Below are 12,757 nucleotides of genomic sequence, written 5' to 3' on the forward strand. Positions count from 1 at the left end.
AGAAAAGAACTCCTAGCGTTGCAAGGACTTTCCTCAAGTAAATCCATGCGCAATATAACCTGCCCGCCTTCCAGCACTAAGAAATGCTTTAATGACTGTATGACTTTAAGAGTTTAGATTCTCTAAATATTGATATTCACACTCCAGTCCCAGAATTCATTCCTGCCTAGACATCTGTGCTACTGCGAATGAGCTGGCTCCCCACTCTCCCACACTGGAGTTAGCTGGAGTAGACTATTTCATTTTTCTTTTATTATCCAGCAACCCTCATCTCCTCTCTTCATGTCTTTAGAATTTTATTTTTTTGAGCATACACACATTTTTGAAACCACACAAACTTTTATAAATGAGACCCCTGGTCACCCCACTTCCATGACCATTTACCCTGTCTGTGTTAACGCGTAACGTTTCTGAAGTTCAATCCACTCTAATTGACTACAGAACTGCAGAACGCTGGTGTGAGATTTGTACTTAATGTGTTTATTAGGCAAATCTCCTCTGTGCCCAATGAAGCCCAGTTGGCAAATCTTCACAGTATCAACACTCAAAACACCACAAAGACAAAAGGCGTCACAGAAAGCGCGAGGTTCACGATCACACCCTTGGGTGCAAGCAGTCGCCGACATCGGTGGAGATCCGCACGTCTGCTGTGCAGGTTTGGGAGTGCAGGTTGTCCCCGTCGGTTGGCACGCAGCTGGCAGGGTGGAGCGTCAGATCTTGGAGGCAGAAATTCTGAAATTGCAACACAACAGATTGAGCTCAGCGTGAAAGAGGAATCGTGATGATTCAAAAAGCAATTCACCTCATTCCCAATGTCGGGCGTGGACATTCTAGCTTGTCGAAACATCTATTGCTGTTGGACAAGAGCAGGTTTGTGTAAAAGTGAGAAGAACCTCGGTTTCCAAAACTCATACCAAGTCCTTCATTTATCAGTCCTGTTGGCTTCATCCTCTACCTCTGATTCAACACACTGAGTGCACCACTAATACGTTAACACTGGTTATAGGTGGTCTCTCCCTAATCTCACTTCATTTACTTGTTCCTAATTTAAATCCACGTTGTATCCCCCCGATCTTCAGTACATGTCCTACACCAGGGGTTCCCAGACTCGAACCTGGTACCCCCCAACTCAACAAACCCCCGCATATACCCCAATCCCCCAGTTGTGGCTGCAGGTTTTTGTTCCTATCAACTTCTGTTTTTTCATTGGACTCTTAGCCTAATTAAGTTGTTATTTCTCATTTTCTGTGTTTTGGAGTTAATGTAGAATTTACAAATTAAGTTTGGTAGATTTTTTTATTAAAATGTTGTAAGCAGTTAATTAAGGAATACGTATTTTTGTTTTTTATGTCGTTAACAGTATTTTCAACCTAATTTTCATTCTGCTTTTCTGGTTATTTACTAATTAGCAGGTCTGACACTAAAGTCGTTGCTGCTTTCTTCATCCTGAACATCTTCTGTGCTGGTGTTACTATTAGGGTTAAATGAAGGGAGAAAACTACACAGCAAAATAATAGGAAACGCATTTATAGCTTTAGAAAAAATAGAAATATTTCTAAATGTCTTATAAATTGTAAAAACCATACTGTTGTGTTTCTGAATGCAGAATAAGAGAAGAGTTTAGCAATGGTGATGGACAGGTTGACAGATGAGAAAGCATCTGACAGGGGGACCTGAGAGGAGCTGTGGTATTGTATGAGGAAGTCGGGAGTGGCAGAGAAGTACGTAAAAGTTGTATAGGATATGAACGAGGGAAGTGTGAGCCTGGTGAGGTGGGATTGTCTCTGAGCCCTTTCTTATTTGCAAAGGTGATGGACAGGTTGACATACGAGATTAGACAGGAGCCCCCCGTGGACTATGATGTTTGCTGATGACATTGTGATCTGTAGCGAGAGTAGGGAGCAGGTTGAGGAGATCCTGGAGAGGTGGAGATCTGCTCTAGAGAGAAGAGGAATGAAGGTCAGTAGGACCACCAAGACAGAATACATGAGTGTAAATGAGAGGGAGGTCAGAGGAATGGTGAGGATACGGGGATTAGAGTTGGTGAAGGTGGATGAGTTTAAATACTTGGGATCAACAGTACAGAGTAAGGAGATTGTGGAAGAGAAGTGAATGAGAGAGTGCAGGCAGGGTGGAGTGGGTAGAGATAAGAGTGTCAGGTGTGATTTGTGACCGACGGGTATCCGCAAGAGTCAAAGGGAAGGTCTACAGGATGATAGTAAGACCATGTTATAAGGGCTGGCGACGGTGGCACTGACCAGAAATCGGAAGACAGAGCTGGAGGTGGCAGAGTTAAAGATGCTAAGATTTGTATTGGGTATGACGAGGATGGACAGGATTAGAATTGAGGACATTAGAGGGTCAGCTCAAGTTGGAGAGTAGGGAGACAAAGTTAGAGAGTGAGATTGTGTTGGTTTGGACATGTGCAGAGGAGAGATGCTGGGTATATTGGGAGAAGGATGCTAAGGATAGAGCTGATGGGCAAGTGGAAAAGAGGAAGGCCGAAGCCAGTGGTTTTCAAATGGGGTGGGGGGGATGATGTGAAAAAAAAGAAAACGAATCGAAAATATGAAAAATACATCTATTGAAACCAAACCAAATTAACTTAAACTACATTCTGATACTACAAAAATAGTTAGATAAATGTTGATGAAAGTTGAAGTAGGTATAATAAAATCTGCATCTATGATATATCATTATTTAAAAAAGAACAAATTGGTATTAGTGGGCTCCTTTCAAAAAAATTAAAACTGTTATGAAAACTCACGTTGCAAATACGTAAAGGTTGAGAAACGCTGGCCTAAGCAAAAGATTTATGGATGTGGTGAGAGAGGACATGCTGGGGATGGGTGTGACAGAGCAAGATGACGAGGACAGGAAGATATGGAAGAAGAAGATGATCCGCTGTGGCGACCCTTAATGGGAGCAGCCAGAAGAAGAAGAGAAGAGTTAAAGACCAGCCAATTTAATGAGATCAGTTGTTAGCACTTTATTATCACCAATTCTGAATCTGGTTGGAACAAAAACCTGCAGCCACAGTGGGTCCCCAGGTTCGAGTTTGGGAACCGCTGTCCTGCACCTTTTATATTCTCCATTTTTTTTTTGAAATTCATAAGCTGTAATACCCATCAACATCTTTGAACCCTGATCTTCAGCACACACATTCATATTTATGCAGGACCCCAGAGCCCTCCGACCTGTCCTCCTTTGTTGATGTTTCCTCACTTTAAAGCCTGCTTTCCCTCTTCTCTCCCCTGGTTCATAATTTCAATAATAATAACCAATCTCTTGTTTATAAACTGTCATCATCAGTACAGCACGGTACAATTTCTCCTATTCAAGAACTTAAATCTTTTTATGTTGTCTTACCTTCTCTCGACCCCAGGGTAGCCCTTCAGTGGAGGAAACGGCGTGGATGAAGGAATCAGACTTCAGAAATTCCTCCGCCGGTTCCCAGTTAAGACTGTCATCCCCTTTGAACGGGGAGAGATCTGCTCCTTCGTCGCTGCGTCCCCTCCGGTTCGCATGAGAGCGGCCAAGTCCCAGTAGAAGGCCGGAAGCCCGGCCCACAGAGTAGGCACTGGGGCCAGAGGACTGCCGGTACCAAGCTTGAGCGACGGGTGGGCAAGGAGCAAAGACGGCAGTCAGGCCCAGCATGAGAGCGGCCGCTATCCAGTTCATCTTGGAAGTGTTTCTCCGCTCTGCTTGAGAAGGGAATGATTAGATGCCAATGCGGTCTTCCTCCTTAAATATTCTGCATTGCTGTGTCTCGTAAGACGTGAATGGGGGAGCTGGGGTTTTAGACGTGATGAGGATGAGTTGGCCAAACCTCCCTCCTCAGCTGGAGGCATCATTTGTTCTCGGTCAATTTAGTACTCGCACATCGATTTGATTCTTGTGACTCAGGTTTTAGTTTTATTGAAGCATCACTGGGGTTTAATTACAAAACAATCAACCATTAGGCTTACCGTGTCACGTAAGAGTGCTGTAGCTAATGTGCTGATCCAAATGAGCTAGGAGAATACGAAAGAGAGCAGCTCTGTCAAATAAAATAAAACAGATGATGATCTGAAAGATTGAGTCAGACTACAGCATCTTCTGCCAAGTTTTATGTTAAAAGCTAGAGAAACTGGATCCTGTCACCCATCAACTCTGCTGTTTTTAAACCCACTTAATCCAACTCGGAGAACCATCTTGAGTCTTTTGTTGAGCCCTAGTCACCCTTAATAATGGTCGACTCTTCACGATTTCTTAACGGTGGAAGACATGTGATACATTTCACCCATTGCATTCTCGACCATCGTTTCTCTCGATAGATGGAGATCTCGACAGGCTTACTAGGAATTGCATTGTCATGAGGACAGAGTAATGAAATTTGACTTGTCTGTACTCAACATGCAACACTGCACTACCCTACCGCCTGGTATCACGATCGGCAAGGATGCATTGTAATTTATGAAACAGGAAACACAAACCTGCTTACCAGCTGTACTCTTCGCCCCTTGTTGCTCTACCAGGTGTTCAGCTGGTAGTTTCTCTATAGCTTACTCCACGGCCATGAACTAATTTCAAAACCCCATTTTCACCCACACTAAAACCGAAAAAAATCAGAAGTGGTCTCCCCTCGACTTTCTCGTATACTCCGATCGGGGGATGGATGTTTGAGGAGTAAACTGCAAGACAATGATATTTTTATATTATGTACATTAATGAACCATCAACAACAAATTAAATTAATAATATGTAAAATATTAATAGAATATCGTCAAGTATTTGACAAGTGTAGCTCCATATGTTCTCTAGTAGATCTTGGTAGAAAGTCGGGATTGGTAACGTTCAACAGGTTTGGATATGGCAGATGTTGGCAACAAATTTCTGAGGCAGTTTGTCTCATTATATGTGTCATGGTGGATGTTCAACCACAAGCTACGTATTCTTACCGCTGAATACCACCATTAGATAGCTTGGACAGAGGCAGTGGTGCTGTAAGAATTGTTTCATGACTTCTCTAGCGCCTTCAACACCATCCAACCTCTTCTCCTTAGGGACAAGCTGACAGAGATGGGAGTAGATTTACACCTGGTGGCATTGATCATGGACTATCTTACAGACAGACCTCAGTATGTGCGTCTCGGGAACTGCAGGTCTGACATTGTGGTCTGCAGCACAGGAGTGCCGCAGGGGACTGGACTTTCTCTGGTCCTGTTCAGCCAACATACATCAGACTTCCAATACAACTCAGAGTCCTGCCACGTGCAAAAGTTCGCTGACGACACTGCTATTGTGGGCTGCATCAGGAGAGGACAGGAACCTAATCAAGGACTTTGTTAAATAGTGCGACTCAAACCACTTACACCTGAACACCAGCAAAACCAAGGAGCTGGTGGTGGATTTTAGGAGGACCAGACCCCTCATGGACCCCGTGATCATCAGAGGTGATTGTGCAGACCTATAAATACCTGGGAGTGCAGCGGAGTGATAAATTGGACTGGACTGCCAATACTGATGTTCTGTGCAAGAGAGGACAGAGCCGACTATACTTTCTTAGAAGGCTGGCGTCCTTCAACATCTACAATAAGATGCTGCAGATGTTCTACCAGACGGTTGTGGCGAGCGCCCTCTTCTACACGTTGGTGTGCTGGGGATGCAGCATAAAGAAGAAGGACGCCTCACACCTGGACAAACTGGTGAGGAAGGCAGGCCCTATTGTGGGCATGGAGCTGGACAGTTTGACATCTGTGGCAGAGCGACGGGTGCTGAGCAGGCTCCTGTCAATCATGGAGAATCCACTGAACAGGATCATCTCCAGACAGAGGAGTAGCTTCAGTGACAGACTGCTGTCACCATCCTGCTCCACTGACAAGACTGAGCAGATCGCTCCTCTTCCACACTATGCGATTCTTCAATTCCACCCGGGGGGGTAAACATTAACATTACACAAGATTATAGGCTCTTATACCTGCCTCGCACTCTCCACCTTGCATTTTTAATTGCTCTTTAATTTAATATTGTTTTTTATCAGTATGCTGCTGCTGGAGTATGGGAATTTCCCCTTTGGGATTAATAAAGTATCTATCATTTATAGAGTGCCTTCTCTCTTTCTATCTACAGTGGTGTGAAAAACTGTTTGCCCCCTTCCTGATTTCTTATTCCTTTGCATGTTTATCACACAAAATGTTTCTGATCATCAAACACATTTAACCATTAGTCAAATATAACACAAGTAAACACAAAATGCAGTTTTTAAATGATGGTTTTTATTATTTAGGTAGAAAAAAATCCAAACCTACATGGCCCTGTGTGAAAAAGTTATTGCCCCCTGAACCTAATAACTGGTTGGGCCACCCTTAGCAGCAATAACTGCGATCAAGCGCTTATGATAACTTGCAATGAGTCTTTACAGCTCTGGAGGAATTTTGGCCCACTCATCTTTGCAGAATTGTTGTAATTCAGCTTTATTTGAGGGTTTTCTAGCATGAACCGCCTTTTTAAGGTCATGCCATAGCATCTCAATTGGATTCAGGTCAGGACTTTGACTAGGCCACTCCAAAGTCTTCATTTTGTTTTTCTTCAGCCATTCAGAGGTGGATTTGCTGGTGTGTTTTGGGTCATTGTCCTGTTGCAGCACCCAAGATCGCTTCAGCTTGAGTTGACGAACAGATGGCCGGACATTCTCCTTCAGGATTTTTTGGTAGACAGTAGAATTCATGGTTCCATCTATCACAGCAAGCCTTCCAGGTCCTGAAGCAGCAAAACAACCCCAGACCATCACACTACCACCACCATATTTTACTGTTGGTATGATGTTCTTTTTCTGAAATGCTGTGTTCCTTTTACGCCAGATGTAACGGACATTTGCCTTCCAAAAGTTCAACTTTTGTCTCATCAGTCCACAAGGTATTTTCCCAAAAGTCTTGGCAATCATTGAGATGTTTCTTAGCAAAATTGAGACGAGCCCTAATGTTCTTTTGCTTAACAGTGGTTTGTGTCTTGGAAATCTGCCATGCAGGCCGTTTTGCCCAGTCTCTTTCTTATGGTGGAGTCGTGAACACTGACCTTAATTGAGGCAAGTGAGGCCTGCAGTTCTTTAGACGTTGTCCTGGGGTCTTTTGTGACCTCTCGGATGAGTCGTCTCTGCGCTCTTGGGGTAATTTTGGTCGGCCGGCCACTCCTGGGAAGGTTCACCACTGTTCCATGTTTTTGCCATTTGTGGATAATGGCTCTCACTGTGGTTCGCTGGAGTCCCAAAGCTTTAGAAATGGCTTTATAACCTTTACCAGACTGATAGATCTCAATTACTTCTGTTCTCATTTGTTCCTGAATTTCTTTGGATCTTGGCATGATGTCTAGCTTTTGAGGTGCTTTTGGTCTACTTCTCTGTGTCAGGCAGCTCCTATTGAAGTGATTTCTTGATTGAAACAGGTGTGGCAGTAATCAGGCCTGGGGGTGGCTACGGAAATTGAACTCAGGTGTGATACACCACAGTTAGGTGATTTTTAACAAGGGGGCAATTACTTTTTCACACAGGGCCATGTAGGTTTGGATTTTTTTCTCCCTAAATAATTAAAACCATCATTTAAAAACTGCATTTTGTGTTTACTTGTGTTATATTTGACTAATGGTTAAATGTGTTTGATGATCAGAAACATTTTGTGTGACAAACATGCAAAAGAATAAGAAATCAGGAAGGGGGCAAATAGTTTTTCACACCACTGTATTTATCTAAACCAATGGGCTGTTTGCTTCCTTAGTGAAGTCAAGTGGCTGAACCAATGCAGCAGCACTCGTTCTTACTGACCCGTTTAACATGAGCACTCTGAGAGTGATGGCATAAAACGTCTGATACTGTAGGTTTGGAAATGGTGGATGAGCTTGTGAAGCACAATAGTCCCCAATGTTTGTAGAGGTAGACATGTTCAGATGATTGCCACACTGGAGGAAACCCTCCCTTTCTAACTGGAAAAAGACCTTAAGGGGCTATGGGCCCAGTATGACTCTACATTAAGGAGAAATAAATAATGGGGTTACAGGCCCACTATGACTCTACACTAACAGGAAAGATCTCGCAGGGCTACTGGCCTAGTAGGATTCCACTGACCTCAGGGGGCTAATGGCCCAGTAGGACTCTACACTTTGTTCCTAGTGGGTATCTTTAATTGAGCTACTGGAAGAGTGCAACCTTCTGTGGGCGACCTTCTGCAATTTCTGTGGGACTGATGGCTCACTTGTTAAATGGTGTTGATCTGCCGCAGGCGTTCCTGTCATTTTACTAATCTCGCCCTGCAAAGAGTTAAGAGCCAGCAGTTTGAATGTATTCCTCTTCACAATGGCTGCAAACACCTGCGCCACATTAGATCGGAGGCCCGCTAGTTGAAGGATTGCGTCATTAGAGGTGTAATCCATTACTATTACAGAACAATTTGCCCCCCAAGAAACGTCTGCTAATGAGTCCCTTCAATTACAGTCTGCCCAGCGCGTAATGGTTGTCGAAGATGGAAGCGCTGTTGGGCCGTGCTGTATCTTAAGTCAGTCCTCCCATTCCACTCATACACGTTTTTAGAGTAATTAGTGATACTAAATGTGTGTGTGTGTGTGTGAACTGCAATGGGTGGCTTGCCGTTTCATTCAATAATAGCTTCTGTCTTGTTGCCAGTGCTGCTAGGATTGGCTTCAACTCTCTACGGGCCTGAGTTGGGTGGGGGGGGTCGGCTGAAATGGGAGTCTCAGAATATTTCGAGAGATTCAAAAAGAACCAAAATGTATTAATGAAGTATCTTACGAATATACAGAAGGCACCAGATTGTAGCGTTACTCCAGATTGTAATCCAGAGTTGGGTGTTTGAGGAAATGATGCAATGTATCGGGTCGGTCTTGGCAACTCTCGAGTTTTACGTGCAGTCCATCAACTAACCATACATTGAAAATATAAAATGACAGAAAGCCCCCATAAGAAGAACCTGAGTGGGCCGAGCACAACGCTGAATCCACGAGAATGAAGTGACCTGAAGTCCTAACCCTGCTGCAGCCTCCCAGCAACAGGACACCATAATGTTTCAATTTGTATCTTTTGGGAGTCTAGAAGAGCCTCGCGGGGCTTCATCCATACACAACTACAAAACTGGTCTGATGACCACAACATCCAAGTCACCTGAGCACCTGTGGGACAAGCCAAAGAGTGGACCTCGAAACGCGAAGGCCTCGGAGAGATTCCGTGTGGCGGGATGGCCTCAGCTCTCATGCCACGTGTTGTCCAACCTTATAAAGCATTAGAGGAGAAGTAATAGCTGAGGCGGTGCACTTAATTGTTTTAATTTAATTTTACTTTAAAGGTTAGATTTTTGTTAATATTTTGAATTAAATATAAGATAAAAAGGCATTTATCATTGCTCATTTTATTTGCCATGGGTGCCAATATTAGTGGAGGGCACTGCACACACCCAGTCTAACAAAGAAAAGAAAGAATATTAATGCCACTGGCCACACTGCTCGCCAACGCACCGCTCAGCCAGCTGAACAACAGAAGCAAGCCCCCAACTAAACAACAGTCGGTCTTTGGAACAGGTGGTGGTCTCTCATCTCTCAATTAAACTTTGACTCCAACAGCAATACTTAATGGGAAAGTTTAAAGACCACGGCAAACGGGACCTCCTAACCTGAGGTGCCCAGAAAAGCAGAGCTCCAAAGGTGAGGTCACTGAAGTAGATGATCGCTTCATTTTGTTCCCTGACATGTTTGTGAGTCCGAGTAATCTAATTTTAAAATCGATATGAGGGGGCAGGTAAGACCCCAATATAATGCTACAGCTAAATGATTGACCACACTTTAACCAAAGTACAACAAAAATGAAGAGCTACTCATTAATGCTATTACGAGCTGAAGAAAAGCACTTTGAATATGAAGTTAGCTGGGGACTTGCAAATGGCACCTCCAGCAAAGAGGCCAATCAATCATCAGGACATGCAGCTGCATCGGCCACCCAAGGCGGGCACCATGTGCGTCATTACTGGGATGGAGATGAATGTCTTTGGAAGTGTGGAGCAGATCCTTTGTGTCTAAGGACTGCACCTCTCACTCATACGATTAACATCATGGGGGCGAGCGGTGCAAGATGCCTGCAATACCCTTTATTGAGGAAACTGCTCAGATTATCCTGGTGGTCAAAGAATAAAAAAGCCATACAATTGCAAACGGTTTTAAAAAGTACAGAATTTTACTGCCCAACGATCCTGGTGAGGCTCGTGGAATATCAACAGACTCCCCAACCTGCTCTGCAAGCAGCCCAGTGTCACAGATAAAGTCATAAAGTTGACATCTCAACCTCCACCCATGATTCACTATTGGACCCCACTCAAGTCAGTTAATAAGCCTCTGGTGCAATTGTGGAAAAATACAGTCTAAGCAAATACCTGTAAAAAAAAAAAATGACGTAATGGCATCAGCCAAGAGTCTAACAGTAAATAACATGCAGTCGTACTTGAGCTCCTTCCAAAACAACACTGAAAACATCAAATCAAAACTGATGGTGCAGCCAGCAAATCAGCTTGCAGTCTTGTGGTGACAGACTCTATTCCTTAAAGAAATAATGAAGATAAAAGTTTCCACAAAAAGTGAAACTAATTGAAAGTGTTGTGCCATAACAAACATTGGCAACAAGAGAACTGCTAACATTGGGCAAGACACCAACCAACAGCACTGAGCCAGTCAGACGACTTGTGAAATGCGAGACAATGACAAGGAGAACATGAGAACCCCCCCACAAAGGAACCACAACAAAGGGCACTCGCTAGGAGTCTTCAGCCACCAAACAACTATTGCTAACACTACAGGGTGGCACACAAAAAAAGCATCAGTGTCATTAAAGGCTTTATTCACTTATTGCCAAAGTACCCAGTGTAGTCCACATATATCTGCATAAAGGTAAGAAGTCAAATATTTACCATTTTAATTGTTGAACATTTTGTTATTGCTGGCTGAAATGCAGAAGTCCCAAGTGTCATCTACAGTGGTGTGAAAAACTATGTGCCCCCTTCCTGATTTCTTATTCTTTTGCATGTTTGTCACACAAAATGTTTCTGATCATCAAACACATTTAAGCATTAGTCAAATATAACACAAGTAAACACAAAATGCAGTTTTTAAATGATGCTTTTTATTATTTAGGGGGAAAAAAAAATCCAAACCTACATGGCCCTGTGTGAAAACGTAATTGCCCCCTTGTTAAAAAATCACCTAACTGTGGTGTATCACACCTGAGTTCAATTTCCTGATTACTGCCACACCTGTTTCAATCAAGAAATCCCTTAAATAGGAGCTGCCTGACACAGAGAAGTAGACCAAAAGCACCTCAAAAGCTAGACATCATGCCAAGCTGATGGGACTCCAGCGAACCACAGTGAGAGCCATTATCCACAAATGGCAAAAACATGGAACAGTGGTGAACCTTCCCAGGAGTGGCCGGCCGACCAAAATTACCCCAAGAGCGCAGAGACGACTCATCCGAGAGTGACAAAAGACCCCAGGACAACGTCTAAAGAACTGCAGGCCTCACTTGCCTCAATTAAGGTCAGTGTTCACGACTCCACCATAAGAAAGAGACTGGGCAAAAACGGCCTGCATGGCAGATTTCCAAGACGCAAACCACTGTTAAGCAGAAAGAACATTAGGGCGCGTCTCAATTTTGCTAATAAACAACTCAATGATTGCCAAGACTTTTGGGAAAATACCTTGTGGACTGATGAGACAAAAGTTGAACTTTTTGGAAGGCAAATGTCCCGTTACATCTGGCGTAAAAGGAACACAGCATTTCAGAAAAGAACATCATACCAACAGTAAAATATGGTGGTAGTAGTGTGATGGTCTGGGGTTGTTTTGCTGCTTCAGGACCTGGAAGGCTTGCTGTGATAGATGGAACCATGAATTCTACTGTCTACCAAAAATCCTGAAGGAGAATGTCCGGCCATCTGTTCGTCAACTCAAGCTGAAGCGATCTTGGGTGCTGCAACAGGACAATGACCCAAAACACACCAGCAAATCCACCTCTGAATGGCTGAAGAAAAACAAAATGAAGACTTTGGAGTGGCCTAGTCAAAGTCCTGACCTGAATCCAATTGAGATGCTATGGCATGACCTTAAAAAGGCGGTTCATGCTAGAAAACCCTCAAATAAAGCTGAATTACAACAATTCTGCAAAGATGAGCGGGCCAAAATTCCTCCAGAGCTCTGTAAAAGACTCATTGCAAGTTATCGCAAACGCTTGATTGCAGTTATTGCTGCTAAGGGTGGCCCAACCAGTTATTAGGTTCAGGGGGCAATTACTTTTTCACACAGGGCCATGTAGGTTTGGATTTTCTCTCCCTAAATAATTAAAACCATCATTTAAAAACTGCATTTTGTGTTTAGTTGTGTTATATTTGACTAATGGTTAAATGTGTTTGATGATCAGAAACATTTTGTGTGACAAACATGCAAAAGAATAAGAAATCAGGAAGGGGGCAAATAGTTTTTCACACCACTGTATACTGCCTCTCTCAAAACTTTATGCACACTGGTACGAGTGTCCTATCGTTCTAGCACACTCCTGCTGCCTGATGGGTATTGTAGTCCCTGAATCAGCACTGCATTATGGGTTGCCTCTACCAAACTAACTCATTGCATTTGTTAGCCTGTTTTATTACTTCACATAATGTCAAAGCTACTTGCTATAAAACTCACCTGCAAGTGTTTCCAAGTTACATTCCCAATGCAGTGGTTGTCTCGA

This window comes from Polypterus senegalus, chromosome 10 (genome assembly GCF_016835505.1).
Source record: "Polypterus senegalus isolate Bchr_013 chromosome 10, ASM1683550v1, whole genome shotgun sequence".
In the NCBI taxonomy this organism is placed as follows: Eukaryota; Metazoa; Chordata; class Cladistia; order Polypteriformes; family Polypteridae; genus Polypterus; species Polypterus senegalus.